We start from the raw sequence: 27,943 nt of genomic DNA, 5'->3' as shown, positions 1-27,943 counted from the left end.
GCCCCTCCCCCGGGCGAGGCCCCCGGCCAGTTCCGCTGTCGCGCAGGTGAGGGAGGCTAGGACTGGAGGTCGCCGCCTCCGCCGCCCCCTCCGCCTCCCCCCGGGGCTGAGCCGGTAAGCCGATGCCGCGGCGGGGCTGCGGCCGGAGCGCCGAGGTGAACTGGGGCGACCTCCTCAGCCGCCTCCGGCCATGCCCTGAGGGGACCCGGGGCCCGGGGGAGCGGAGGGAGGGGGCCGCCGCGGCCGCCGCCCCAGGCGGGCTCCGCACGTGGGGTGCCGGGAGCAAGGCGCGGGAGCCCCGACTCTCTGGCCGGGGGTGGGGGGCGGGGTGCGGGGACGCCCCGAGGCTGGGGGGGCCCTTCCCCCAGGGCCTGCCCTCGGCCCCCCGCACGGCCCCCGGGAAGCCCCTGTGCACCTCCCGGAGTCGTTTCCGAGAAGGTACCGCGGTGGCTCGGTTTCCCGCTTCCCCACCTTCCTTTAGGCGGGCAGGCGGAGAGCGCCCTGGGCGGGCGTACGCGCCGCGGGTGTATTTGCAAGGCCGGTATCTGGGTACCTGCCTGTGGAGAGCACTGGCTAATTTTAAGGAGAAGAGGTTGTGTAGACACTTCTGTTTCTGGAGTTTGTCTTCAGCGGGTGTTTAGAGAACAGGGGGAGGGGAGGGCCGGGCCGGGCAGGGGCTTCCCGAGCCAGGGACCGAATCGAAGCCGGAGTCACTTGACTTGCTCGATGGCTTTTAAGAAAGTTAGAGACCATTGATTAAAAAGGAAAACAAAAAAGGCTCAAGTGGGATCTGCGAGATTGTGACCTCGGCGTGGTTGTGTGCACACACCGTGCGAGGCCCGGATGTGGGAGGGCAGGCACACGTGGGGAGCCTTCCACGGTCGCTGCCGTATACCTGCGTTTCTTGGCATGTTGCGCTGGAATATGAAAGTTTCGAAAGCGACAGAAACTTCCCGGGAGAATTCCGGGGGGATCGGAAGCCAACATTTGGTACACCAAGAATGAAGTGTTTCTTTAAATTCAAATCCGAGCTGGAGGGTCGCAAAATTAGTGCATGAAGGGACGTTCTGCAGTAAAAGAGCCTAAATCGCAAGCATCTGTTACAACGCAAGGCGATGGCAGTGGAAACTGCCATGATGTAATAATGCATTTGACACTAACATCCTGTGTCCTTCGTACGTGTTGGCAAAAAAAAACACTGGAGCAAAATCCTGCTTGTTTAATAAGAGACCCCTAAAATAGCTGAAAGTTTGGGTTGTAATTGTTTTGATATTATCTGCCTTTCTCTGAAAGGCAAATAAATGTCAGGAGTCTTTTAAAATGCCAGGATAAGCACTGTGGTCACCGTGGATTTATCCCAATTTCCTGTAACTGTGATTTTGTATTAAAAATATGTATTTATGATGATCACCTTGAGGGATGGGGACATCCTGAATCCTCTAAAAATAATTCAGCTGTGTTCCCTAGTTTTTGAGGGGGAATAAGACATGATACTTTTTAGAGGGGAAAAAAGAAACTCGGCAAGCAAAAATTAAGACCAGAAAAATCTCATTAGCCTTCAATTAACCACAGTTAACCTCAGTTAATCATAATACCTGTATGCCTCAGGTATTCGATTAAGGTTTTATGCTATAAGGTTTTATTCGATAAGGTTTTATGTGACATTTTATTGTCACAGTAATAATAGGCTGTCCCCCTTTGTCCCATTCAGAGCCTTTGGATAATCTCTATTCTTAGCATTTTTTTTCCTCTTGTAGTTTCCCCGACACACGCTGAAGGATTCAATAAATAACACCCAGATTTATATAAGTGGGCCTGACCTAAATAAAGTTCATTTCTCATTTTCACTTTCAAGCCAGGCATTTCTGAATGGGTTGGTGCCTCAGATTCCTCCCTCCCGAAACTTTGTCGGTTCCCTTTGCATTTCCTCAAACTGGAATTATTATATAACGGCTTCATGAATGATTTCCCAGTTTTACATTTTTTCTCAACTTTTCTCCATTTATAAACAGCTACCAAATTTTCCTGAAACAATGCTTTAGATGTTATGTTCTCGTGTCAGCGACTTGCACCAACCATATTAAGCCATATACCACGCAACTCACAGCCTATTTTTAGTATTACATTAATTCCCCCACTGCAGTCAAACTTCTGCCTTCACCCATAGCTCTTTCTCTTGCTTAGAAAGCCCTTCCTTTCTTCTTCATACTCTGTTCTTCAAGAACTAGTTAAGTCTCATCGTCAAGCCTTTCCAAGCCTAAAAGCCACAGGGGCACCTGGGTGGCTCAGTCGGTTGGTCGTCCAACTTCAGCTCAGGTCATGATCTCACGGTTTGTGAGTTCAAGCCCACGTCAGGCTTTGTGCTGACAGCACGGAGTCTGCTTGGGATTCTCCCTCTCTCTCTGCCCCTTCTCTGAGCGTGTGCATGCTCGCTCTCACTGTCTCTTAAAAAAAAAAAAAAATCCATTTGCTTAGACCAAGGGAAGCAAGACTGGAAGGGGGAGGTCACTTTGGAGTCTAATTGTAGTAATCCAGGCCAAGGACAGTGGAAGCTTGGACTAGGGATGATAGCAGTTGAGATTCAGATAGATTAGAGGATCCTAGGTAGATTCTGAAGGTAAAGCCAGTAGGATTTCCCAACAGAGCAGATGGGATCTGTGGAAGAAATGGAAGGAGTCCAGAATGACTCCAAGGTAAACATAAGCAACCGGAGAGTGGAAATGCCATGAACTGAAATGAGAAGACTGTAGAGGAGCAGGTTTGTAGCAGAAGCTCAGGAGTTCAATTTTGGACGTGTCGGGTATGTCTGCTAAGCATTTGAGGGAAGTGTCTAGGAGGCAATTGAATAATCAAGTGTGGAGACAAGTCTGAGCTGCTGGCATGCATTTGGCAGTCATTAGCTGAAAGGTGGTATTTAAAGCCTGGGTCCCATCACCAAGACAGTGAGTGTGAACATTGGGACAGACCTGGAGGTACGGTGGAGGAAGATATTTGTGGATGTCTTAAAGCATGGCTTTTGTGTGTGTGCGCAGGTGCATGCAACTTAATACAGACAGAATATTCACTTCAGGTCCAATATGTCATTGTTTTTCAGATTCAGAGATTTAATCCATGAAAATTCTGAAAAGCATGTTTGTTTTTTAAACTTTGAGGAGAATGAGAAGGGGCGCCTGGGTGGCTCAGTTAAGTGTCCGACTTCAGGTCACGATCTCGCTGTTCATGGGTTCGAGCCCTGCGTTGGGCTCTGTGCGGACAGCTCGGAGCCTGGAGCCTGTTTCAGATTCTGTGTCTCCCCCTCTCTCTGCCCCTCCCCCACTTACGCTCTGTGTCTCAAAAATAAATAAACATTTTAAAAAATTAAACTTTGAGGAGAATGAGTGGTTGCCACAGTGACTCTTTAAAAAGAAATAAGCATGCACAGGTGTCTTTAGGAACCACATTTAACCCTTTACTGACTCATGTAAAGTAACCAATCTCCAATGTATCTTACTGGTTGAACTTACTGTCTTACTACATTATGACTCAGTATTTTCTTGTAAGACCATTATGGGACTTGAAAACAAATTTGGAAAACATCACTTAACATAGTATCCTTCACATACCAGCTTACTTTCTAAAGCCTCAGATTTGCAGAATGGTAAAACTGACACAGTCAGGATTACTAAATTATGACATGATTTGATATAAATTGATCTTGCACAAAGCATCTTATTCTTTATTCAGTAATCATCATGAAGTAATACAGTACTTAATATTTCACACATATCTTGAAATAAAAGTGCTTTTCAAAGATCTTTTAAAGTCTTCAAATCCCATTTTGTGGGAGTCTGGGCATTATGCTAAGTACTTATACATGCTGTCATTTTCATGCATAACCTTATAAAGTAGGTACTATTTATCCTCTTCTTACAAGTATGAAAACTGAGAGAGTAATGAAATGACTCGTCCAAGTTACTACCGTAGAGCTAGGTTAGCTAGCAGAAATAAAATTTGAATTCAGGTCTCATAAGAGAAACATCTTGGAATAAAATAACAACATACTAGTTTCTAAACTGTACTAAAAGGGGAAGAATAGCAATTCAAGTGGAGCAAACATGTATTTTTTTTCTTTTAACTCAAAACTAGAAAAACTAGGGGCACCTGAGTGGCTCAGTCAGTTGTGTCTGACTTCGGTTCAGGTCATGATCTCACAGTTCATGAGTTTGAGCCCCACATCCAGCTCTGTGCTGACAGCTCAGAGTCTGGAGTCTGCTTCGGATTCTCTGTCTCCCTTTCTCTCTGCCCCCTTCTCCACTTCTGCTCTGCCTCTCTCTCTCAAAAATAAATATTTAAAAAAAATCTTTTTTAAAGAAAAAACCCACAGACTGGGAGAAAATATTTGCAAATCATGTATCTGATAAGGTATTTGTATACATAGATTTCCTACAATTCAGAGAGCAGATAATCTAATTTTAAAATGGACAAAGGACCTGAATATTTCTCCAAAGATATACAAATGGCCAGTAAGCCATTCATAAACATGAAAAGATACTCAACATCACTCAACAGAAATGCAAATAGAAACCACAGTCTGATCCCACTTTGCATCCACTGTGATAGTTAAAAAGACACATAATAAAAACGGTAAATATGTGGAGAAATTCAAAGCCTCATATACTGCTGGTAGGAATGTAAAAACCATGCAGGCACCTTAGAAAATAGTCTGGCATTCCTCAAAAGTTTGCCATATGACCCAGCAATCCCACTCTTAGGTATATACTCAAGAGAAGTGAAAACATGTCCACACAAAAACTTGTACACGAGTATTTGTTGAAGCATTAGCCATAATAGCCAAAAAGCAAATGTCCACTAACTGATGACCGTATAAACAAAATGTATATCTACGCAACGAAGCATTCAGCCATAAGAAGGAATAAAATACTGATGCATGCTGTGACATGGACAAACCTTGAAAAAGCGTGCCGAGCGAAAGAAGGCAGACATAGCCATGATTCCATTTATATGAAATGTCTATAGAGACAGAAAATGGGTTAGTGGTTGCCTAGAGGAGGGGAGGGTGAGGGAGAAAGAGTGACTGGTAATGGGTATGGGGTTTCTTTTTGGGGTGATGAAAATGTTCTACTTTTTTTTTAATGTTTGTTTTTTGAGAGAGAGCAGGGAAGGGGCAGAGAGAGAGGGAGACACAGAATCCGAAGCAGACTCCAGGCTACGAGCTGTCCACACAGCTAGTGCAGGGCTTGAACCCACAAACCACGAGATCATGATGTGAGCCGAAGTCAGATGCTTAACCGACTGAGCCACCCAGGCTCCCCAGTGTGTCAATACTGTCTGAGGTGATAGCGGCACAATCCTGAATATACTAAAAACCACTGATTTATACACTTCATAAACGGGTGAATTGTATGTGCTGTTAAACTAAAACCAGAACAGACTATACAGTGCCCACTTTATTTTTCAAACTGCTACATCACTAGAAACAAATACTTCTAGATTGTTTGAACATCTAAGAAACAGAGCTATTAGGGTTCTGAATACCCAGAAAGTTTGAGAAGCTCTGCCATAAGGCATGAACCTCCCTCAGTTTCCAAGTTCAACCTGCATTTTTATCTCTATCTGAATCTATTCTTGCTCTGCTCTTCAAGGATCAAAGGAAGAAGTATCTCTTTCCAAAACGAATTTCTCCACATGTTCTTGTACTCAGTCCCTCTTATCTCCTCCGGATGCCACCCTCCAGCAGTGTCTTACCCTGTCTCCCGGACAAGCTCTCCCACTGCACTGCTCCACTGCCTCCTTCCGTGCAGCGTAAACTGTTAAGCTGAGCAAAAACAGTAGCAGCGAAGAGGACCTGGGGGTCTGTTCTGCCTGAGAGTTTGGCAGGGGTGTTTCTCCGATTGGAAACACCTCTATCGCCCGTCTCCAGCCCCAGCCTTAAAAGATCCACGGCTGTCTCCCATCCCCTCATAAACAAGGCTCCACGTGTGCTGTTGTAATTGTCTTAGACCCTGGGGATAAGACTCAAAATGGGTTCCATCCCATAGGAATAAAAGAAATTCTATAGCGTAGTGATAAAAGAAGAAATCTAGGAAGAAAACGAAAGCATCGTTTGTCAGGAGGCTGTGACATTCTGTTACTCCCAGGCATAGAACCAGTGGGATTATTACTTAGAGTATTCTTAGCACTGCACCCAAATTAGGACATCGCTTTTTGTAGCTAGAACTTGTGGAGCTTTGTTTTTCATTGTGAAGCTTTTCCAGTTAGAGGTTCAGTTACAGACTTTCCAAGCAGCCCAGTAAACATTGTGGATTTTATCTCTTTACAGATTAGAGCAAGGACATTCAAGTTTAATAACCTCATTTATAGTTTCTGACTTTTTCTGAGAACCTTAAGCAGGAAAGAGAGAAAAGGAGGTTTGGGGCAAAAAAAGAAGTGGGTATACTCTATGTGAAGAGAAAAAATTAACATGCCGCTTATACATGATTAAGATGTACTTCTCAGTCACCCCCCTGGAGACCTCTTGTCGACATTTTGGGACTGTTGAGACGGACCCAGTAAAGCTGAGTGATTCTAGTCACAGATTTCAGTGACGTAGCAGTTGGGGGCCTGTGACAGAAAGGAAGATGCGTTTGTTAACAATTCAGATTCCATTTTAGTAGTTACTGTTTGGGAAAGTAGAAATACAGTTTACGATACTGAAAAGATCTAGTCTAGGATGGGGTAGGGAGTGTTCTCTGAAATATTATCTTCAAAAAAGAATGTTTCTGTTATGAACCCAGTTAGACAGAGTTTACTAACAGGAGGACCCAGTCTTTACTCTTTAGAACTGGAAGAATCCCCTATTGTATCATGAGGCACATCGTAAATGCTCAACATGTACTGAGTTGAAGTTCTAGTTTTCTCCTCTTCCTCCTTGCTGATATCTTTGTGGGGTTTTTTCTTTCTCTTCCTGGTGTTTCTGTTTCTGCATGTTCCCTTACCGAGGTGTGGTACTTGTAGTTCCTCATACCTGTCACGCCTGCGCTTCTGTGCCTTTGCAGTCTAGAGTCCCTTTTACCTGTGTTCATCAGAAGGGCCAGACTGCTGCCTCGTCCTTTAAACCTTACCCAGCGGATTGCCTCTGCCTGCTGTGCCCTGTACTCTGCCTGGTTATCCCTTAGATTCCAGCTGGAAGGCTGCTTTCTCAGAAGGGCTTTGGCTGACACCCCATCTCTGGGTTATGTCACCTTGTATCTTCTCAGCTTTGTTATCTCCTTTGCAAGACTTGTGTATTTAAGTAACATCCACCTCTGCCGGTGGACTTTAAGCTCTCTGAGAACAGGGATCCCTTCTTTTCATTCAGCATTTTGTTTCTAGGTTGGGTACTGGCATTCAAGAGGTATTCTACATAGTTGCCAAGTGAATGACTCACCTTTGAGAAGCATTCTCTAACTTTTAGCACTCACGTTAATACTTAACTTTATTATGACATTTGTTACATGGCTGTCTCATCTCACTAGATTGTTAGCTACACATGATTGCAGTTCACATACTTGAAAACATGCCCGTTCGTGCTTTTTCTCATACCTTACCCCTGAGGTGAAACTTTGCTTTAGGGTCACGTCACTTGTACTTTCAGATAGTTCTGCTTCTAGTTTCTGTTGGCGGTGGGGCAGGGGGTAGTTCAGCCCCTTGCTTACTTTATGTATTTCGCTTTCAAGTAAATACCTATTTAGCATGCACATTTTTCAGTCACCGCCTTAGCCCTAGCTCAGTCTGTTTTCTTCTCTGCAAAGCCCCCCATCCCCCCCAAACCAAAACATATTCTTGGAGAATAATCTTTAAGAGTCACGTTTCAATTTAGTAGGATAGAATATTGAATTTGCTGGAGAATTTTGCATAAGAATTATCAACTGAATATTGCAGCTCTAGATCTGCTTGTTGGGGTAAGAAAAGATCATGAAAGGTAATTGGTGCTCAGGACTGTTTATTGGATAGAATATGAACCCAAAAAAGAGCATTGGACTTAAAGTCAAAAGACATGACATGAGTTCTCCTCATGATTCCATTATTATTGTGCTGAATGTGCTAGCCAGTGCACTAGGAAAAAGTTCAAAATGAAATTACCATAATTTATCTAGGACTATATATTGGAAAACCTAAGAGGAGCAACTGAAAATCTCTTATTAAACAATAAGTGTAACAGGGTAGCAGGTTATAAAATTAATATGCAAACTTTGTCATGTGAAAATAGTAACAAATTTAGATATAACAAAAGTTCTATTTAAACTCATCATTGTTAAATATGACAAAACTCCTATCACTCACAATGACACTATAAAATACAGGACTAACCTTACAGTTGCTCGTACCCATCATACAGACGACTGGGGGTCTTTAGTCTCATTGACAGCAGTGTGGACATTGCCCCCTGGGGTTGGGTTGCACAGTGTCTCTGAATATACTTAGAAAGTTTTCAGAAACTACTTGAAAAAATCCTATAAAACCTGTAAAGAAACGAAAATAATTAAATGAAACACCTTGTTTTTGGGTGAGAAGACACAACACTGTAAAAATGCCAGCTCTTTCTGAATTAATGTACAAATTGAATGCAGTCCAAATCTAAACAGAATTTCCTTTAGAACCAGTCAAAACTATTCTAAATTTCATTTGGCAGAATAAGATATTGAGAATCATTGGAAATTCAGGGGAAAAAAAGTAATATTGGGGGAGGACTTGCCTCCCAAATATTAAAATGTGTTATAAAGCCTCCTTAGCGAACACATCAATGCAGTGTAATGGAGAACAGAATTAGACCCCGATAAGAATGGGCTTATGGTAAAGATGGCAGGGTTAATTTAATAAAAGGTATTGGAACAGCCAACCAGCCGCTTATAATAAAATAAATAGAGGTTCCTACTTCTCTCCTTGTTCCAAAATAAACTCCAGATGGATCAAAGATTTAAATATAAAAAAATTAACCATAAGAATCTAAAAAGAAGCTACTTGAGTAAGTATATTTGTGATCTTGAAATAGGGAAGGCTTTTCTAGACATAGCCCCAAACAAATAAGCCGAAGGATATTTTTATTCTGTAATTTGCATGGTACAAAATACCATTCAAAAAGACAACAAACTTGGAAAAAAGGTTTGTAACACATATGGCAAGTGCACAAAATCCCTAAACTTGAAAATACTTCTTTAAATCAGTTAGAAAGGAAACCTAACCCAGTGGAAAAAAATAGACAAAGGGCCTAGCAAGCAGCTCACAAAAGTTGCATTTTTCAGGCTTTTTATTTCTGCCATCTGAGTTTCCTGTCCTGCCTAGAAAGAACTTCCCCACTCCAGGATGCTTAACTTTTCTTACGAAAGATACACAAATTAAAACTTTTTACTATCACATTGGAAAATATCAATTATCAGTATAAAATTGATAATATTGCCACAGTTGTTGGTGTTTATAAAAGTATTAAGAAGGATTGACAGGAATGTAAATTGATATTTGGAGGGCAGTTTATGAATGACTGTCAAAATATGTATTGTAGTTCCATTGACTTAACGACTCCAATTCTTAGGAATTTATCCGCACAAATGTACAAAGTTTATGTACACAAGGATTTGCACGAAGCATTGTTCCGTTTAATAGTGAAAAATTGGAAATTGCCTAAATACTCATCAATAAATTAGATAAATTATGGAAATCCTGTACATTGCAGTTGTTAAAAAAAAATGCATAAGGCCATACATACTGACATGGAAAGAGTACGTGGGAGTTCATTTGTGAGAAGTTAACACTTACATACACAGTGGTACCCATGGTTCTGCCTCCAGAGTTTCAGTTACCCATGGTTAACTGGGGTTCCACGGCACATGAGCCTCCTCCTGACTGTTGTCGGAAGGTCAGTAGTGGCCTCGTGCTACATCACAATGCCTGCGTTACTAACCTCACTTCATCTCATCACATGGGGATTTTATCTCCTCACATCTCACCCAAAAGAGGAAGGATGAGTGCAATACCTAAGGTCTGTGGAGAGAGACCAGTTTCACATGTTTTATTACAGTAGTATTTCATTATAGTGCTCTGTTTTGTCATTGTTAATCTCTCACTGTGCCTGATTTGTAATAATTAAGCCTTATCATAGGTATGTATGTATAGGAAAAAAACAGTATATGTAGGGTTCAGTACTCTCTGGTTTCAGGCATGCACTGAGGGTCTTAGAATGTATCTCCCGTGAATAAAGGGGGACTCCTGTACCTATAGGGTTTTGTTAAGCCCAGAGTTTGAGAACTGACTATATGACTCACTTTTTAATTTTGGAGAGTAACTTCCCAGAATGTATTGTGCTGGAAATTATGGTGTTCTATACATGACATGTAAAGGCTCAAAAGACGAAGTGTATATAAAATCTCTTTTTAAACAGCAATACACCATATACACCATATATATACCATATATATGGTAATCAAAAGTTGCTAAATTTGGATGACCTCCATGATTATCCACATTCTAACAAAGCTAATAGACCTATAAATTTTTCCAAATGGACTTAATGTAATACTATTTTTTTTGGTCTTCATAAACAATTCTTTAAGTTTTTAGGGGATAACAGACCCACTACAAAAACCCATGAAAGCTTTGAACCCCATTCCTCAACCCAAATGCATATACCTGCCATATTTTATATATGAACTTTTAGGGTTTGATAAGATACTTCATCAAAACAATCCATGGACTCCTACTATAAACTTCAGTCTTCACAGTGAATAAAGAGGAAAACAGTTCAATGCTGTGATTGGCTTGTGACCACCCCCCGCCCCCAACACACACACAAGGATATGTTAATGTTCTAACCCCTGGTTCTGTTAAATATGATCTTATTTAGAAATACCATCATTGCAGATGTATTTAAATTAAGATGATGTTTTTAAGGTAGGCCCTGAATCCATTATGACTGATATCCTAATAAAAAGAGAGGCACCTGGGTGGCTCGGTCAGTTAAGCATCCGACTTTGGCTCAGGTCATGATCTCACAGCTTGTGAGTTCAAGCCCCACATCAGGCTCTATGCTGACAGCTTGCTTAGAGCCTGGAGCCTGCTTCGGATTCTGTGTCTCCTTCTCTCTGCCCCTCCCCCATTCACACTCTCTCTCTCTCGGTCTCAGAAATAAATTAAAATGTTTAAAAAAAAAAAAGGAGGAGGAGGAAAAAGATAGGAGTACCTGGGTGGCTCAGTCAGTTAAGCATCCAACTCTTGGTTTTGGCTTAGGTCATGATCCCACAGTTTGGTGAGTTCAAGCCCCACATCGGGCTCTGCACTGATAGTACGGAGCCTCCTTGGGATCCTCTGTCCCCATCTCTCTCTGCCCCTCCCCCACTCATTCTCTCCATCTGTCTCTCTCTCTCTCTCTCAAAAATAAACATTAAAAAAGTGAATTTTAGATATGCAAAATATGCCAATTGGGGAAAAAAGGTAAAATTATTATTTGCAAATGATAATGTTTGCATAGAAAATGGAATAGAATGAATGGAGAAACTTCAAACAATAAGAGAATTTGCATATATTTTATATGAACAAGCTACAACTAGTTGGTATATGGAAGGCTCCATTTACAATAGCCATGAATAAGATAAAACATCAAGGAATATATTCAGTAAGAACCGTAAGATCATGATAGTAAAAACTGTAAAATACTACACAAGGACTCAGAAGAACAACTAAACAAGTGGAACAGCACACCGTGTTCTCAAATAGAAAGACTCAACATCATGAATGTATTCTTCCTAAATTAACCTATAAATTTAATGTGACTCCATTAAATTCCAAACCATGTTTGGAAAATAGGCAAGATGGTATCAGAGTTCAAGTGGAAAAAATAAAAAAGAGCTCTGAAAATTCTAAAAAGAATAAATGGGGGGGCGCCTGGGTGGCTCAGTCGGTTAAGCGTCCGACTTTGGCTCAGGTCATGATCTCACGGTCTGTGAGTTCGAGCCCCATGTCGGGCTCTGTGCTGACAGCTCGGAGCCTGGAGCCTGCTTCTGATTCTGTGTCTCCCTCTCTCTCTGACCCTCTGCTGTTCATGCTCTATCTCTCTCTGTCTCAAAAATAAATAAGCATTAAAAAAATTTAAAAAAAAAGAATAAATGGGGAATCCACTCTATTAAGTATTAAAAGGTAAGAAAATACAATAAGTAGTGTAGTGCAGGCACGTGAATAGGTCAACAGAACAAGAATTTCAGAAATAAACCTAAATATACAAGAATTTTGTACATAGTTGTTTCTTTTCCTAAAGTATTTATTTTAAGAGAATGAGACCCCCTAGCAGGCTGCACACTGTTAGCACAGAGCCCAAAGCAGGGCTCGAATTCATTGAGGTCATGACCTGAGCCAAAGTCAAGAGTCAGACGCTCAACCGACTGAGCTACCCAAGGGCCCCTGTAATTATTTTGATGTTATTTAAAATGTGTAAGTAAAAGATGAATGTTTAATAAATAGGATTAGGACAACTGGGTAGCCATCTGAGGGAAAAAATCCAAATGAATGAAAAATTAAAATACCAAAAAAGAAAATAGGACCAATAAGGGGAGACTTCTTTAAGTTTTTTTTTAATGTTTTATTTATTTTTGAGAGAAAGAGTGAGTGAATGAGCAAGCAGGTGGGGGGCAGAGAGGGAGGGAGACACAAGAATCCAAAGCGGGCTCCAGGCTCTGAGCTGTCAGCACGGAGCCCGACGCGGGGTCTTGGACTCACATACTGTGAGGTCATGACCTGAGCCGAAGTCAGACACTTAACTGACTGAGCCACCCAGGAGCCCCAGGAGACATTTTTAATAATCTTGGAATGTAGAAAGTCTATCTCAATAAGACGCAGGGTGCGGAAGCCATAGAATAAGTTTGACCACGCTGAAGAATATTTTCCTTCCTCAATACTTGCAGATGCTACAGTCCCTACTACCACAATGGCATTTTGGTCCCCCTCAAGGACCTTCCAGGGACCTTTCCCTCTAAAACAATAACAAACAAAGTAAACAAAGGAATGTGTGTTTCAGCACAGGCCATTTTCTTCTACTTTTCCCCGTGTTTCTAATATCCCCAAACTCAGCCATGATGAAGCTCAGGCGAGGCCCAAAGCCTTGCTAGCGGGGCAGTTCGGGAAGGGCAGGCACAGTGGAGGCTGGGGCTGCCTCCCTGGCTCTCCCCTGTCAGGGAAAGCAGGAGGCTGTAGGCAGCCGGTGGACGGAGGGGGCCCTGGCCCTGCTCCCATAGCAGCATCACCCAAGCCACACACTGGAAGCTCTCTGCTCCCTGCTCGGCTGCCCATCTCGCACCTTTATGTAAATTCTCTGACTCACCTTTGCATGGAAAATAAAAGGGCTTTGTTTAAAAAAAAAACAAAAAAAAAAAAAACAGTTTTCCTTTCCAATAAACCACTATTAGCAAATTCAACAAACAAGAAACTGGGAAAAAGTGAAGAGCTCCTACAAATCAGTTAATGCAATGGGCAAAGGTTATGTGAGCAAACACTTAAGAGGGAAAAAAATGGAAACCTGTCTCTCAACCATGAAAAGATGCTCAATCTCACACTTCAGAAAAATGTAAATTAAGATAACAGATAAAATATCTCCCACCTTTTTTCAAAGTCAAGAGGTTTAATGACTACCAGGTATGAGGAAACATACTCTCATATATTGCTGGTGGTGGTATGTATGATACAAGCTCAATAAAGAATAATTTGCCAGCGATTAAAACAAATCTAAAATGTATGCACTCTTGGGGCTTCTGGCTGGCTCAGTCCATTAAGCGTGTGATTTCAGCTTGGGTCATGATCTCGTGGTTCGTGAGTTCAAGCCCTGCATCCAGCTCTCTGTCAGCCCACTTTGGATCCTCTGTTCCCCTCTCTCTTTGCCCCTACTCTGCTCACGCTCTCTTGCTGTCTCTCAAAAATAAATGGACATTAAGAAAATAAAATGTACGGGCGTCTGGGTGGCTCGGTCGGTTAAGCGTCCGACTTCGGCTCAGGTCATGATCTCGCGGTTTGTGAGTTCGAGCCCCGCGTCGGGCTCTGTGCTGGCAGCTCAGAGCCTGGAGCCTGTTTCGGATACTGTGTCTCCCTCTCTCTGCCCCTTTCCCACTCATGCTCTGTCTGTCTCTGTCCAAAAATAAATCAACGCTAAAAAAATTTTTTTAAAGAAAAGAAAATGTATGTACTCTTGAATCCAGCAATTCCACTCCTTGGAGTTTATCCTCAGAAATCTAGATTTCTCATCCTAGCAGATATCTAACCCTTTATTTTCTGGAAAAGGCAAAACAAAAGAGTTTCTGTACAGGGGATACTAGGCTAAATTAAGGTCACAAGTAGTATCTTGAAAATGGGGATTAAGAGAGAGCATGTGATTACTGAATGCTGGGGTCCTCATCCTGTTTTCCTCACTAAGCCGGCACTGAAAACTAAATCTTACTCTCCATGCAGAAATTTTAAAAGATTCTTTTCTGTAGAGTCTGACAATTCCCAAGATACCGGCATAAGAGTTTGCCCAACAAATGGCCCATACAAAATACCCTACAGCGACCCCAAAGTCTCAAAGTCCTAAAAACCATATGCTCAGATCTTCCAAAAATGTTTTTTAGTCCCTGGCTCTTAATCATAAGCAGGCAACCAATGATTATCCAGACATCAGAGAAAAGCTTCTAAACATGAGTTTTAGAGATCAAAACAAATGAACGGGGAGCAGGAGGTTGAGGGGGGGGGGGGAGCAGTGTTGGAAAAAACAGGCAAGAAGACGAAAATTTTAAAACATGCTGACATTCTCAGGTAAGTACATATTACATCTATGCAACAAACAGGACATTTTTATAAGAAACTTTAGAAAATAAAAAAAAACTTCGGGGCACCTGGGTGGCTCAGTCTTCTAAGTGCCCGACTTCCGCTCAGGTCATGATCTTGGGGTCCGTGAGTTTGAGCCCCATGTTGGGCTCTGCTGACAGCTCAGAGCCTGAAGCCATTTCACATTCTGTGTCTGCCCCTGCCCCACCACATGCTCTGTGTCTCTCTCCTTCAAAAGTAAACACTAAAAAAAAATTTTTTTAAGAAAATAAAACCTCTTAGATATTAAAAATGTAGGTAGCAGAAATAAAAACACTAGAAGGGTTGAAAAGGAAAATTGAGAAAGTCTCCCAGGAAGAGCAACCAGATAAATCCTAGGAGAAGGAGATAGAAAGAGTGCCACCCTGAGAGGTCCAGCATCCAAACACCGGAGGAGGAAATCATCTACAGAATGTTCAAGAAAAATGTCCGGAACGGAAGGACACGGATTTACAGAGCAAATGAACCCACCGAGTACCCAGCAAAGTGGATGAAAATAAATGCATACGAGGCACAACGTTGTGAACTCTTTGAACACTTGGAATAAAGAGAAGATCCCACAAGCTGGCAGAGAGAGAAAACCTCACAAAGGATCAGAAATCAGAATGGCTTCAGACTTCTCAGCAACTACACCAAAAGCCAGAACTCTACCTAGAATATGAGCCCTTTGACTCTGTGTCTCTGTATCTTAGTCTCTGTATCTTAGTCTCTGTTGTTCACAGATGTATCCCAAGTGCTTAGAGCACTGCCAGGCATGCGTTAGGTTCTCAATAAAAATTTGTTGAATGAAAGAGAACAGTGGAAAGATAATTCCAAAATTCTGAGGGAAAGTCTCTTCCAGCCTATAACTAAAGCCATCAATCAAGTGGATTGTTCATGACCTTGGACTTGTAAGGTCTCAAACAGTTTACCCTCCATGTACCCTTTCCCAGGAAGGCATGAGAGGATATGCTCCACCAAAACAAGAAAGGCAAGCAGTACAGAAACAAGAGGGAAAGACATAGGGGACCCCTAGGAAGATGGTGATAATAGTTGTGCATCAGCTGTAATGGGCAGCCAGTTCAGATTGGAGCAGGTGCCAATGCCCACTGCCATTGTCGTACCATTTTGTCTAGGGACAGTGCCCTGGTTGTCCTGGCCCAGATCCTCATCTGTACTCGGTTTGCCTGGACCGTCTACTAATGAATTTCCTGCCCTCCCTTCCATTCCCTGCCACCAGCATTAACTAAGAGCCTTCATTTCACACCATAGAAATAATTCTACTCTGACCTACTCCTGAGCAGGAGTAGCAGAATGAACTAAGGAGCGGAAAGTACAGCAGATCCCACTGCTCTTGCTACCTACTATCCCTAAGAGACACAGTCCAGTCAAACGCTCCAGCTGTGGTGACCTCTGTGTTTCCCAGGTTTCATAACCTTGCTGCAGACGTTCCCCAAGACCACCCCCAAGTTCAGTGATTTGCTAGGAGGACTCACAGAACTCAGCACATAGTCGTACTCAAGGTTTTGCTTTATTACAGTGAATGGACACAAAATCAGTGAAGGAAAAGGCCATGGGCAAAGTCTAGAGGAAATCAGGTATGAGCCCGGAGTCTTCCAAGTGGAGTCACCCAGGACATGCTTAATTCCTCCCGCAACAAATTTGTGATAATCCATTAGAGACTTAGCACCAAGGGTTTTTATTGGAGGCCAGTCATACAGGCATATACCAAACTTCCACAGTCCCAGAAGGAAAGCAGGTGTTCAACATAAAGACTATATTTGCACGGTTTTTGCACAAAGGGCTACTCTTCCCATTTAGAGAATGATGGGAACACTTCTAAGATCCAAGTTCCCAGATACCAGCCATGGGCCAACCTTGCAAGCAAAAATAGACCTTTCTAAGGAGTGAGGTCTTGGGCCTGCTGTGTGAACTCTTCTGCACCATTGCCCACTGATCCTACCCAGAAGGGGTCCTGTAAGCAGTTAGGGAAGCAGAAGCCAGACTATGATGTAGCCCTCTAGTTATATTTTCCTGGAAGCCTTCATTTGGATAGTGGTAATGTTGCCTTTCCCTTAACACAAGTAGATATGTGCTTGCCATTTAGTTTTTTGTTTTGTTTACTGGAAGATCCTGTTAAGGTACACACAAAGGTGGTAAAACTACAAAGGAAATCAAAGGAATGAGTGATGGGTTTTGTCTACCAAAACCCATTCTCCCCATCTCCCCTGGTTACAGAGTTGTAATCGAGCAGCATGTGGATGGCTGTATGACAAAAGTCTTGTTTATGAGCCTAAGTAGAAGTGATGTGCTCCTTCTGGGGGTGGGTCTAAAACTCGGGTGCCACTCCCATAATTTTTCTTTCCCTTTACTGCTGGCTGCCACTCAGAAGTGCCAATGACACAGCGTCAGCCACACAGACAGTATGACCGCTCAGAGCAGGAGCTGCCCCACCAACCTGGCCTGTTCACATCAGTCTAAGTGAAAAAGAAACCCTTCATTTTCTAATGCAGTATCTTTGAATATCTTTGCTACAGCACTTTATCTCCACCCTACCCCCATCTAATACAAAATGGTAACACAAAAGACAAGATGGTAACTACCTTAGGGAGAGCTAAGACCTAAACTTTAGGGAGCTCCCAAGACCTAGTAATGTTTGGGGGTTTTTTAATTTATTTTGAGAGAGAAAGGGCACACGCAGGGGGCGGAGAGAGAATCCCAAGCAGGCTCTGCACTGTCAGTGCAGAGCCAGATGTGAGGTCTGAACTCACGAACCGTGAGATCATGACCTGAGCTGAAATCAAGAGTGGGAAGCTCAACTGGCTGGGCCACCCAGACACCTCTAGGAATGCTGTTTCTTAGCCTGAGTGATGGGACACTGGTATTGGCTTTATTCTTCTTTTTAGTCATACGTATGTATTTTATGTACACTTTTGTATGTTTATATGTATGTATGAATCATTCCACAATTTAAAAAGAAAGTTAAAAATACAATAATAATGAAAGGCACCTGGCTGGATCAGTTGGTAGAGCATATGACTGTTGATCTTGAGGTCATGAGTTCAAGCCCCACATTGGGTATAGGATTTACATTTAAAAAAAAAAGTAGGGGCGCCTGGGTGGCTCAGCTGGTTAAGCATCCGACTTTGGCTCAGGTCATGATCTCTCGGTTTGTGGGTTCGAGCCCCACGTCAGGGTCTGTGCTGACCGCTCAGAGCCTGGAGCCTGTTTCAGATTCTGTGTCTCCCTCTCTCTCTGACCCTCCCCCATTCATGCTCTGTCTCTCTCTGTCTCAAAAATAAATAAACATTTAAAATAAATAAATAAAAATAAAAAGTAAAAAAGAAATCCATTTGTGTAATAAAATTTAAATGAAATGCCCATTGTCCTACTAAAGTCAGGACAAGACCAGAATTTCCGTCTCTACCACCATTTAATATTGTACTGAAAGTATTAACCAAAGCAATCAGACAAGAGGAAGAAATCAGATGTATAAAAATTGGGAAAAAAGTAAAACTTTTGCTATTTGTTGATGATATGATCAAGTACTTAGAAAATCCAACAGCATCAACCAAAAAGACTGCTATTAAGGAGTGACAAGGTATACAGTTATCTGCAGAAATCTTTATGCACACAAATACATAAACAGTACTTCAGCAACCATCCTCGTACATGTCCTCGTATGGACCCCTGTGAGCATTTGCCTTTATACGTGCTCAGGAGCAAGATTGCTAGGTCAGAAGGTTCACAGAGTCTTCATTTGATTGAAACTGCCAGATGGCTCTCCAGAACAGCTGCATCAGCTGACACAACCGCCGGCATCCTTGCCCATATTTGCCATGTGCCCCAGAGAATGTACTTCTGCAAAACCACGAGCTAAAGCAAGAGAGAAGAAGACATGGGATCTAGGAAGTAAGGATTCTAACTGAGAAGAGCAGCAGAAGGCATCGCCAGGATGTGCAACAGGCCTAGGTTGGAGCAGAAGGATGGAAGGCTGTGAAAAGGAAGGGTCTAGGAAATTAATAGGTGATCCGTTGCATTTAAGTGTTCTGAAAATGTTACATTGATAGGTATTTGAAGGATCTGTTGGAGACTTTAGGAAAAATGTTCATATAAAACAAAACAATGCAAACATAAACGCAAGGCAATTACTGACAGAATAACTGGAAGTTATCCAAAAAGGGAGGCATGTAATGGTTGGGGTTGTAAGTGGTAAAAGAGCTAAATCTGCATCCACCATAACAGGAAGTCAGTAGCATCTATTGGTAAGTTAAAAGTACCTGGGGGCACCTGGGTGGCTCAGTCGGTTAAGCATCGGACTCTTGGTTTCAGCTCAGATCATAATATCATGAGATCGAGCCCCACGTCATCAGCGTGGAGCCTGCTTGGGATTTTCTCTCTCCCTCTCTCTCTGTCCCTCCCCCTGCTTACACTCTCTCAAAATAAGCATTAAAAAAAAATAATTTTAGGGGCGCCTGGGTGGCTCAGTCAGTTAAGCATCCGACCTCGGCTTAGGTCGTGATATCGCCGTCTGTGAGTTCGAGCCCCGCGTCGGGCTCTGTGCTGACAGCTCAGAGCCTGGAGCCTGTTTCAGATTCTGTGTCTCCCTCTCTCTCTGACGCTCCCCGCATTCATGCTGTGTGTCTCTCTGTCTCAAAAATAAATAAATGTTAAAAAAAATCTTTAATAAAGATAAAATAAATAAATTAAAAAATAATTTTAGATCATAATAAGAACTATGAAGGTAATAACAAATTCTGAACATTCTGCTATATTCTAATAATTCTATAAGTTTGGAAAACAGATTCAAGACAGGTATTTATGATCCATGTAGTAGATTAGATTCAAGAACACTAGAACATGATTGATCAGATGTCTACATTGTCCACACGGACATAGATCAAGGCTATCGTTAGAAAAATGTCCATCAATATCCTGAAGCTTACCAAGTTATATCCATTAAGTTAAATAAGTACAGCGTTCTGTGTGTCAAACATCCCTCAATAAAGTAGTTTAAATGTATATATCCTGAAACAGCTATTTAATAGCAATGCAGATTCACAGTATATATTCTACCAAAAATGTTAAAACAGATTCCATTGAACTAGGAAGCATGTTCAATCTTTATATGACATTGGTAATAGAGGAGCATTAGATTTTGCCTTTGTACATCCAGAAAATATTTTAATCTGAATAATCTTTAGGAGTCCTCCAGGAATCTTATAATTATCCAGTTATCTCTATAGCTCTATGTACCTTAAACCCAGAAAAAACCCTGCAAGTAAGCATTAATAGTATTCCAGAATGGATGCATAACTGGGAAGTAGGAGCTAAGTATGGTTATGTTGAATCTTTTTTTTTTAATTTGTAATTTTAAGTAGGCTCCACACCCAATGTGGGACTTGAACTCATGACCCTGAGATGAAGAGTTACATGCTCTATCGACTGAGCCAACCAGGTGCCCCTGGTTATGTTGAGTCTTATACCAACTTGATGAACCATTACTGGGTGTAGGTGAATTATCAGTCCCCATAATAGTCCCCAGTCCCTTTGCCATGGCCTCCAGGTCGTCGGGTCTTTCTCTACCCCTTCATTTCACACTTGGCCATGTGACTTGCTTTAGTCAATGTGAGTAAACATGATAGGAGCAGGGGCTTGAAATGTGCTTGTGAATGGGCATTTGGGCTTGCTCTCTTACACTCCCAATAATCTGCCATGATTGGCAGAGGCAGAGCTTCCCTCTGACTTCAGCCCAGGTCCTAGAATGTGACTCATGGAACGGAGCTGTTCCATAGACCTGCAGCCTGAGGCCAAGCCACCCCAGCTAACTCTCATATGCATGGGCAAGAAATAAATGCTTATTGTATACTTCTGAGCTTCTGTAGTTTGTTACTCAGCATTATCGTATCAATAGCTGACTAATACATATTCCAAATTAATCTTTCCTATGATCTTACTGATACATGGCACAGAGCTGAAAAAGGAGGTTGTATTTTGGTCTCTAATAGTGTCACGGGTTGGGTTCTCCAGGAAGCAGATGCTGAGATGGAGTTAGGACTACAAAAGGTTTATTGAAGAATAACACCTGGGAAGGTGAGTGCCATCAGATGGCAGTGCAGACCTGGTAGAGTCCCAGCCAGCCCAGTAGGGAGCTCTAGAGCAGATTCCTTGATGGAGGGGTCCTGTGTCCGGTGGAAATGGCTAGACCCTTGTACTGCTGTCTGGCTGAGTCATTGACTAGGGACTGCCCATAAAGAGAGTGCCCTTAGCTACCACATCTGGCCAATCATTGGCTGGGAGATGCCCCAGAAATCGTATGACCTCTGTTTAAAAGCTGAGATGGAGCTTGTCAGCTTAACCCTACTCCGTGCATCTGGGCAGCTGGTCCTTTCTAGGAGGGGATCTGAGCAGGCCATCTCCATGTTGCCACAAACAGCTTTGAGGTAGTACATGTATAAAAAGATAAGGAAAGGCATAGGAAGCTAATGAGCTGTTTGACAGCCTAGAAGTGTTTACGTCACCTATGATCCGGTCGTGCTGCCAGTTCCTTCAGACGGAAAACAGTACAGGACTCCTTTTTTTTTCAACGTTTACTTATTTTTGGGACAGAGAGAGACAGAGCATAAACGGGGGAGGGGCAGAGAGAGAGGGAGACACAGAATCGGGAACAGGCTCCAGGCTCTGAGCCATCAGCCCAGAGCCTGACGCAGGGCTCGAACTCACAGACCGCGAGATCGTGACCTGGCTGAAGTCGGACGCTTAACCGACTGCGCCACCCAGGCGCCCCTAGTACAGGGCTCTTGGTGCTCTCTCCAAGTCCTTCCTCCCCAGTCCTTTGCATCTCCATAAATGGCAGCACCAGCACTCCCATAGCTGCTCAAGTGAATATCCTAGCTGTAAGGGCTCGGTCGGTTAAGCGTCTGACTCTTCATTTTGGCTCAAGTCACCATCTCATAGTCTGTGAGATCGAGCCCCACGTCCAGCTCTGTGCTGATAGCCTGCTTGGGATTCATATTCTCTCTCTCTCTCTCTCTCTCTCTCTCTCTCTCTCTCAATCTCTCTGCCCCTACCCCATGCCCTCTCTCGCTCTCTCTCTCTTTCTAAAAAACAAAAAACCTAGGTGTAAAGAAGAGCTTTTGGAAACAAAAAAGTATAATTGCTAACTTTAAAAATATGATCCTTATTGCAAAAGGCCATAATGAAAGATTATGGTGAAGTTACCACATTCACCAGAAGGCTGCTGCTGGCTTTCATGTACATTTTGTTGAATGTACCAACTTGTTCTTTATGTCTTCTTCTGCCTTTTTGTTTCCTGTATGGCAGTGTCCTAATTCTCATCATCTTTATCTCTATGATTTTAAGTTTCATCATGTACTTTCCTTGGCTGTGATAACTTTTTCCTTATCTTCGCGATTTTGACCGTAAGAATTTTTTGTGTCCACTGTGATACAGTGATCATTGTACTTTATAATTATAATTATATTGTAATGTTCTTAACTTTCTGTTCATCTTTTTTTCACTTCATGCATTTTGCTTCCCGTAGCTTACCTTCTTATCATATTTGAATTTTGGTATGATAAATAATTTGAAAAGAATAGAGGCGTCTGGATTGCTCAGTCAAGTGTCTGCCTCTTGATTTCAGCTCAGGTGATGAATTCAAGCCCCATATCAGACTCTGTGCTGACAGTGCGGGGCCTGCTTGGAATTCTCTCTCTCTCAAAATGAATAAATAAGCTTAAAAAAATGATTTGGAGGGGCGCCTGGGTGGCTCAGTCGGTTGAGCGTCCAACTTCAGCTCAGGTCATGACCTCACAGTCTGTGAGTTCGAGCCCCGCGTCGGGCTCTGTGCTGATGGCTCGGAGCCTGGAGCGTGGTTCAGATTCTGTGTCTCCCTTTCTCTGCCCCTCCCCTGCTCATGCTCTGTCTCTCCCTGTCTCAAAAATAAATAAATAATTAAAAAATAATTTGGAAAGAATATACAAAATTGATCTGAAACTAAGACATACAAATAACGATTCAGATGTGTTTCAACCACGGTGTTATATTGCACCACATTATTGTTATCAAACTGTTCTTATAATTCATACTTTGACATACTAATGAAAATGTGTGGGAGGTTTGTCACAGAGCACTTGTTTCTGTGGTTGTTTTGCTGCCTCTGGGACAGTTTAGCAGGCCAGAATCCATCAGACTAAGGTGCATCGGGCACCCAGGCTTGCATTCCAATAGACTGGGATGTATAGAACACAAGACTTGGCAACGGATGTACTTGGCTACCTGCAGTATTGCTGCCGGTTTGTGCAGAGGACACAGGAATTGTGATCAAATCTATTTTATGTAATTCCAAGCAGAAAAAATTGTGTGATGTGTTTATAGTTACATTCACAGTGTTACTGAGTATATTCCTAACAAAAGGGATTTTTTAAAAATTATTTTAGAGAGAGAGGGCGAGTGGGAGCAGGGGAGGGGAAGAGAGAGTGGGAGAGAGAGGGTGAGTGGGAGCGGGGGGGGGGGGCAGAGAGAGAGAGGGAGAGAGGGAATCCCAAGCAGACTCCACGCTCAGCTTAGAGCCCAACGCGGGGCTCAATCCCACACCCCTGGGATCATGACTTGAGCTGAAATCAAGAGTTGGACGCTGAACTGACTGAGCCCCCCAGGCCCCCCGAAAGAAGAGATCTTCCGTTCTGATTAGGCATTGGTAGAAACCGAATCCTCCACTTACATTCTCACACCATGGCAACTGGGAGAATTTTCCACCAGCTACCTCCTGGCTTCATGCATTTCAAACCTGCTCCCCCCCACATCTCACACATGTCTGTCACCAGGCGCACTAGGACAGGTTCACTTCTCCTTGAAACCTCTGCCCCCACCCTTGACCACCCAGAGAAGCCACCGAGTCTTGTCAGCAACTGCCCACCATACCTAAACTAAGTGTAGCCATCTGATAGGAGTGGAAATGGAGCAGAAAGAGACGGGGGTGTTGGCCATTTGCAGTGAAATAGCTTAATGCTTCAAAATTTACAAAACCAGGAGCATATTGCTAGAACCTTCCAAGGGGCCCGGGCCAGTGAGGGACCCTCTGTGGCAGTCCTTCCCTTCTTAGTACCCCCCGCCCTGACCCAGGGCCGTGACACCAGCTGCTCTCCAGAACGCACCAGCCCCCTGTTCTGCTCCCAATCACGAACTCACTCCCACATCTGGCTCCCAGGACTTCCCTCTGGACCACCTTCCCTGCTTTCCACTCTGTCGTGTCCTCTTTCCCGCAAGTACTTCCGCGTCCTTCCCCAGACAGCCCTCGTGCCCGTCCGTGGCCCCTATCAGGCCTCCAGGATCCAAGCCCGCGACACAGCGGTGGTGGCCAACCCACTGATCATTTTTGTTACCATTGCATTATTTTGAGTCAGATTTGCCTCTTTTTAACGTGTCACCGTGTTCTCCCTGTTTCAGATGAGAACCCTTCAGTCTGTGCCCACCTGTCTCAGCCCCCCTGGGCCCAGCCTCCCAGGTTCATCTACAGCCGCCTCTGTCGGTGCCGCTCCAAGTGCCGGTGTGCGAGGACGCGCGTCGGCACCAGAACGGAAGTTCTGTCCATCACGGTGCACACTGAGGTCAGCCGACCGCCCTGCTGGCCAGCTTCACCAGCGAGGAAGCGCCATGTCCTGGGGCGAGGGGTCGGGTGGCAGTCCGTGAATTGACAGCCCACAGGTCATACTTCAAGGGGGACACTGTCTGACGAGATGACTCGGGGTCTTAGGAGGTTTGTAAACAGTCTCTCGTGTCCCTGCCTGAGTTCAGAACTACTTGAGAGACGTAGGAGCTGGACAGGTGGAGATAAAGCTATCAGCTTTCATACTGAAAAGCTGATTAGAAAGGAGGGCTGTGCATCTGTGGCCAAAGGGACTGTGAGTTCATCTCACCCGCCCTGAAGCAGGCCCCTCCTGAGGGCAGGATGCTGGCTCTGCAGGTGGGCAAGCAGAAGACGAGTGATTCCATCCGCCTCCCAGACACCACCAGTCATTTCCTCTGGGAAAGGAGGAGAGGGAGCAAGGTGGGCTAAGAGACTAGAAGTGGACACAAGCCCGCAACCTGGATTCCATGCCTTTAAAGGGTCTGTGAAGTCCCTGAGATTGAATGGTGTGTGTGTGATATTTCTCTTTAAAAAAAATTTTTTTTTTAATGTTTATTTATTTTAGAGAGATTGAGACAGAGTGTGAGCAGGAGAGGGCCAGAGAGAGGGAGACACAGAATCGGAAGCAGGCTCCAGGCTCCGAGCCGTCAGCACAGAGCCCAATGTGGGGCTCGAACCCACGAACCGCGAGATCATGACCCGAGCCGCAGTCGGACACTTAACCGACTGAGCCACCCAGGCGCCCCGTATGTGGTATTTTTCTAGAAAGCCTGCAGTAGATGTTGTAGGTCCTTGACCAGATAGATCCCTGTGACCCACCCCCAAGGGCTGCCATGAGCGTTCCTGTCTCCCCACTCCTTCGCTGAATCCTCCTTGCCCTAAAGGGAGTTCCTGGCCTGAGAGACGACACCTGCCCCCCACCAGGGGAAATTGACGGACTTGGAGGTACAGAGGCCACGTCCTGCCTCCAGATGGCAACAGCTCTAGTGCAGTTCACGCTCCAGGGCATCTCGGAGGTCAGGAGGAAGCTATTCTCCAGCTGAGGCCACTTCTTGCTGAGCTTTTGTCCCCTGCCAAGCCTGCTTTCCTCACGCCCCTTCCTGGGGCGCTCCCTCCATACATTACTTGTACAAGAGCCCTTGTCTCAGCCTCGGCTTCCAGGAACTTGACATGATTCAGAGTTCATGAGCTCTCATCAGATCCTGAAGGTGGTTTATGATCCTGCAGTGGGTCGAATGGTGGCCCCGTGACATCTGTGTCACCTTATTTGGGAAAAGGGTCTTTGCAGATGTAATTAAGGATCTTGAGATGAGATCATCCTGGATTAGCCAGGTGGACCCTAAATCCAATGACAAGTGTCCTTAAAGAGACAGGCAGAGGAGAGAGACACACAGGCGGAGGCTACACACAGATGGAGGGAGGCCACAGCAAGAGACCATAGCAGTGTAGCCACAAAGCTGAGGAAAACCTGGAGCAGGAGCAGCTGGAAGAGGCCAGAAAGGATCCTCCCTTAGCCTGAGTCTGGCCTCCAGCACTGTGAGAGAATGCATGTCTTGTTTTAAGCCCCCCAGTTTGTGATAATTCGTTTCAGCAGCCACAGGAAATCAATGCTTCCGAAAGGTTAAGAATTCCATATAGTTGTGGAAATGCCAGAAGTCCTTCCACGTGGAAAAACGACAGTGTGGCATGGGGGTGCTGGTTGTTACCCTGCCCCCCACCCGCATCGGTCGCTTCCAGGGTCCCCATCCCCAGGCCCTCTTGAAGGACCGAGCTTGTCGGGAGCCTGAACGTTGCTGAAATGAAGGGGAGGGTATCTGCCTTCTCGCATCACCCCCTAAGCCGTGGATCTGCCCCTTTGTTCTTCTTGCTCTAAGAGTAACTGTAAATGCCTTTTTTTTGTTTCCCTTGGGATTTCCAGCAAACCAGAGCATGTCTTCCTGACAGTGTTTTTCAGGATCGTGTCATTTTCCAGGATTCATCTCTGATTATGCTTCCTTTCCTCTATATTTTGTTCATCCTCTCAAAAAAATTAGCTCAACAGGGAGCTCATGCCGGCACACTGGACTCCTCTATTGCTTCTCTCTTTTTATCTCCATCATGATTATTCATGATTGTATAATCAGGATTTCTTTTTAAAGAAGCTCCTCACTTGATATTAGTGGACAGAACAAAAGGTTCTTGATTAAATGGTGGCTCTTTTCTGCCCACTGAAAGTCAAAAGCTAATGAAATACTTTGATCAAAATGAATTTTGATATCCAGTCTATGAGAATAGCAAAAAAACTTCCAGAAGCAATTGAATGGCTGCATGGACCGGTGCTTTCAGAGGTCAAGAACCATCGTTCCGGAGGTCTGTTTCTAAACAAGGACCTGGAGAAGGTGAATCTCACGCCCGTGCGGTGGGGTGTAAATGACTCATGCCAGGCGCCTGGTTCACGGGCGTCTCCCCTTCTCCACCTGGACCCTTGCACCAGCTTTCTAATTGTCTCCCTGCGCCCAGGTTTGCAGTCTTCAAATCCCAGGTCCACCATCCTGCAAGATCTACTACAACACTGATACCCATACCCCCTTCCCTGCCCCCCCACTGTCTCCTGTAGGACAGAGGCCACACTCCCCAAGGGAAGGCCCAGGCCTTCCAGACGGACCCTGCCTCCTGCACAGGCCGCCTTCCCGCACAGCGTGCTGCTCCCGCCCCACACTCCTCACCTTTATACCTCTGCACGCGTAGGGCCCCCGTCTGCATGCCCTGCCTCTGCCCTGACCAGATGGCCCTGACAACTCCGCTCAGGTGTCATTGTCACTGGAAAGTCTTCTCTGGCCCTCACTGTGCTCCCATAACACCCTGAGCCTATTTTTATCATAGCACTTACATCAGAGTTTACAGTTCCCTATTCTTGTGTCTGTCTCCCCAGCGGTGAGGTCCCAGGACAGGAAGTGGGTCTTCTGGATCTTGGAGTCCCCAGACCTAGATCAGTGTCTGTCAAATGAAGGTTGAATGAAATCTCTTGCCTCGTAGAAAGAATACCAGGCATTCGCAATGCCTATTGTCCGTTCTTTCATCTACCCTGTAAATTATTTTGGAAAGTTTGAAATACTTATGTTTGTTTTTATCCAGAATAAAAAGAAACTAGAAATTTTATAATTAAAAAAGTCTGCTATTTTTTCATTATTTTTGTACATCCGCTAAGTTCTAAAAATTATTTGAGGCAAATCATAATAGAAAAGCATTTAAGACACACCCCCACCAGAGACAGACTTGCACTTCTGCCTTGTTTCCCGGGACCAGGTCACGTGGCACCCTGCCGGCTTGGAGGCTGGAAAAGCAAGTAGTACAGTGTGTGTTCAGCTTCCCAGCGGTTCAGGGAGAGGCTGTTGGAAATGACTGAACAACCGAGAGTGTCTGCCACTGAATGTCAATAGCATTTAAGAGTCATTAACCAGATTCCTTTCTTATTCAACCCAGGAATCCTGCCTCACTAGCAAATAAGGTTCGTCTATTCAGGTT

General features: G+C 44.1%; 2 long non-coding RNA genes across 3 annotated transcripts; one reads left to right on the top strand and one right to left on the bottom strand.

The window, feature by feature from the left end:
- Positions 1-31: 31 nt before the first annotated feature.
- LOC113601464 (uncharacterized) lies at positions 32-27,588 on the top strand. Its single transcript, XR_003422763.2, has 2 exons — positions 32-114; positions 24,259-27,588. It is a non-coding gene; the product is annotated as an uncharacterized LOC113601464 (long non-coding RNA).
- Positions 5,042-9,997, bottom strand: LOC106975962 (uncharacterized). 2 transcript variants are annotated; one of them, XR_003422767.2, is made up of 3 exons: positions 9,726-9,997; positions 8,329-8,480; positions 5,042-6,600 (listed from the first exon to the last, which is right to left on the bottom strand). It is a non-coding gene; the product is annotated as an uncharacterized LOC106975962 (long non-coding RNA). The 2 variants fall into 2 exon arrangements; XR_003422766.2 differs by having other exon boundaries at positions 5,043-6,600; positions 9,772-9,988.
- Positions 27,589-27,943: the final 355 nt, after the last annotated feature.

The sequence above is a fragment of the Acinonyx jubatus genome, chromosome B3 (genome assembly GCF_027475565.1).
Source record: "Acinonyx jubatus isolate Ajub_Pintada_27869175 chromosome B3, VMU_Ajub_asm_v1.0, whole genome shotgun sequence".
In the NCBI taxonomy this organism is placed as follows: Eukaryota; Metazoa; Chordata; class Mammalia; order Carnivora; family Felidae; genus Acinonyx; species Acinonyx jubatus.
This window is presented reverse-complemented; position numbering and strand designations above follow the sequence as displayed.